Below are 3,536 nucleotides of genomic sequence, written 5' to 3'. Positions count from 1 at the left end.
GGGAAAGAAAAAAGAGGTGAATTCTCCCTTCCTCCACATTTTGCTCTATTCAGGCCCTCACTGAATTGAATAATTACTTTAATGACACCCACCTACATTGGGGATGGCAATCTACTTTAGTGAATTCACCCTTTCAGATGCTAATCTCATCTAGAAATACCCTCACAGACACACTCAGAAATAATATTTAATCTGGGCACCCCATGGCCAGTTCAGTTGGTACATCATATTAATCATCACAGGTAAATATAAAGTATGTAATAAAAATATTTATCACTTGCTTTAAGCTGGGTAGCCATATGCATGTATACACACACAGATTATAGTTTAATCTGTGCAATGTTCTTTCTTTAGTTGGTTTCTTGGCTCACTGTCTCACAGCATTCAGAGCTCCACCTATTCTTCCTCAGAGAAGTCCACCCTGATTATCCTAGTTAAAATGCAACTCTACCTCCCTTCTCACTGCTTCACTTTTCTTTAAAGACTTCATCTCTGCCTCACTTGAACATAAGCTTATGAATTCAGGTAGATTGCCTGTTTTCTCTCCTGTAATTTTAAAATCTAAAACAATATTTGGTCATTAAAAGGCCCTCAATCAGTTTTTGTGGGGAGAATGAACATAGGAAAAATGACTATCCTACATAATAGGCTAATATGAAAGTAGACCAAACGGCAGAACAACCGAACAACCAGTCGCTATGACGTGCGCTGACCACCAGGGGGCACACACGGAACATGGCAGGCGTCAGCTATGGTGAGATGGTGGAGCAGGTGAGAGGGGGTGCCAGACCAAGGCAGGGCGCTGGTCGCTGTCATCGGGGTGAGCCTCGGTGGTTACTGAAAATTCTTTGCTGCCACGCGCCACGGTCCCGCCCAGCACTCACACCTGCTGCCAGTGCCAGCCCCGCTCACACCCACTGCAGGCTGGAGCCGCTGCTTGTACTCACTGCCGGTGCCCAGCACCAGCCCTGATCGCTTGGCGCCATCAGTGGGTGTGAGTGGCAGCTGGCAGCCCCAATCACCCCTCAGGGCTTCTCCACCTCCCCCTGCTCCTGAGGGGTGATCAGGGCAGGAGCCACAGCTTGAATCCATTGATGGTGTTGGCCCCGCTCGCACCTGCTGCTGGTGCTGGCCCCAATCGCTTCATGCCGTCAGCAGGTGCAAGTGGATCCGGCCCTGTCAGCACATGGGAGCAGCGGCAGCAGGAGCGGGGCTGCCAGCAGACGGGGGACCAGGGGCTGCGGAAGGAGGAGCCAGGCAGGGCCACAGAAGATGGACCGAGACCCACCCCTGTGCCCACCACAGCCTCCCGGCCCACAGTTCCTTTCATGGTGCACGAATTCATGCACTGCGCCCCTCATAAAGGAATAAGAAAGAATAAAAGCCTCATTTAAAATGGTTTTTTTGCTTTAATATAAAATTTAATGTAATATACAATATCAAGTGTTTAATTATATGGAAACAAGTGAGATTATTAAAAAGAACATTCCTGCCTTTTTCAATTTTCCAATCAGTATGCATTTAACCTGGTTCCAGCTCCACTGTTCACTTGGTGGCATATAACTCGTGTATAATTTCTTATAAAAATGAGCAGCTTGTGTAGGATTGCTTGGCCACTTAAAACCCACTTAGCCTATAGACTGGGACAGATGTCCAGCATCACACGATGGTGACCAGACACGCACCTTCCTGCTGCATGCCTGCCAGCAGGAGGTGTTTTTAAGTAGAATTATAAAGAAATACAGAAATCAGAAGATAAAATGGAGACTGAAAAGTAATGACTCAGATTTCCCTAGTTGACAATGGAATTTCTTAATGATCCACCTGATTTTGAGGTAAAGCTGAAATTTGCATGGCACCTTCTCCCCAGGCAACAACTACCAGTGTATTCCCATATTTTCTTGCCCATGTGGCAAAATTTTACCTCAGGACATAATGATGACAAAATAATTGGTGGTGATTCACCTTATCCTGAATATAAGGCAGCTGTGCAAACCCTGAAACCTGGGGCTTCAGTGCTTCCAAGCAAGAAAGGACACTGTTTTATTAACCCTAGGAAGCCAATACCCAGCGTCTTCAACATCATGACCCCAAGAAAGCCACAGATGAGTCCATTTCAGACAGGCTAGCCAAGACATATGCTGGATAAATGGAATAAAGCAAAAGAAAGTCCAGATGAAAGAGTGATGGGGACTGGCCTTTCTTAAAGGGTATTTGTGCAGGTGTGGGCCCAGCCAGTTCTGAAAGAGGAACTTCCCATTGGCCTGCCCTGGCCATATACAGTTTGGCCATGATGCACCATGGTTTAGCCAAAGCCAGGAATGGAGGGAAGCCTACTTCCTAACCTTAAAATTAATCTTTCTCCACAATGTATAACAGCACTCCATGTCTTGTTTTGTTTTTATTATGTGATACTTTGGGAGGGGAGAATCCTCAGGATATTTTTTTTATTGATTTCAGAGAAGAAAGGAGAGGGGGAGAGAGATAGACTCATCAATGATGAGAGAAAATCATTAATCTGCTGCCTCCTGCATGCCCCCTACTGGGGATTGAGTCCACAACCTGGGCATGTGCCCTGACCGGAAATTGAACCATGACCTTCTGGTCCATAGATCGACCCTCATCCACTGAGCCACACCTGCCTGGCTGTTTGTCTTTTATTTTTTTCTCTCATCTTTGTTTCTTATAGAATGAAGCCTTTGAAAGTTACCTGGCAACTGAAATACAAGCCAATGGGGAGTGGTGTGTAGTGAAGCTAAAACAAATTCAATCAATTGTATACGTACTTGGCACCTACTACATTCAAGACATGTAGTAAATGGAAACTTAGAACAATAGAACAAAGAATTGTAGAAATCAGGACTTTTTCTCAATAATATATTTTTTTGAAATTTATTCCACTGTCTAGAAACAAAATAGTGATAATTAAAAAATTTTTTAAAGCATTTCTTCTTTAAAATTTGCATTCCAGTTTATATTAGAGTGAAGATGTTCCAGAAAAAATAAATTATTCCATACAATATTTCTATCTTCTGTCTCCCTTGGGTCTGAAAGAGAAGGAGAAGACACTGCGGGAGTACAAGGGGGTGGACTGAAGGCATGGAGAGTTGTGGATGGAGAATGGTTATTGAGGCGTATGATTTCAGAGACGATGCAGAATGGGCACAGGCTAGTATTGTCAAATGGGTTGGGATGTTCCCCTCCATACACTGAAGACAACACTCATCCATCATAGCATACAGTGCTGTTGAGGATGGAAGAGCATTGTAGTCAGATGACAATACCTTCAACTATTGGAGGAGAATGCCTGAAATTCAGACAATAGAAATGGTCAGATTGGCAAAGGGAAGGGAGAAATTGTTGAATGCATATCCTTGCCCTGGGAGATGAGAGAACAGCTGTCTCTACTCAAGAGTTCTAAGAAGATGACATTCTTAGAAGAACTAAGTTTCAATTAAAATAGAAAATAAAGTAATTGGAAACATCAGGCCATTAAGTGCTCTCCTGGTGAAGTAATATATGATTAAGTTGCAATG

The sequence above is a fragment of the Myotis lucifugus genome, unplaced genomic scaffold, assembly GCF_000147115.1.
Source record: "Myotis lucifugus unplaced genomic scaffold, Myoluc2.0 scaffold_148, whole genome shotgun sequence".
In the NCBI taxonomy this organism is placed as follows: Eukaryota; Metazoa; Chordata; class Mammalia; order Chiroptera; family Vespertilionidae; genus Myotis; species Myotis lucifugus.
This window is presented reverse-complemented; position numbering follows the sequence as displayed.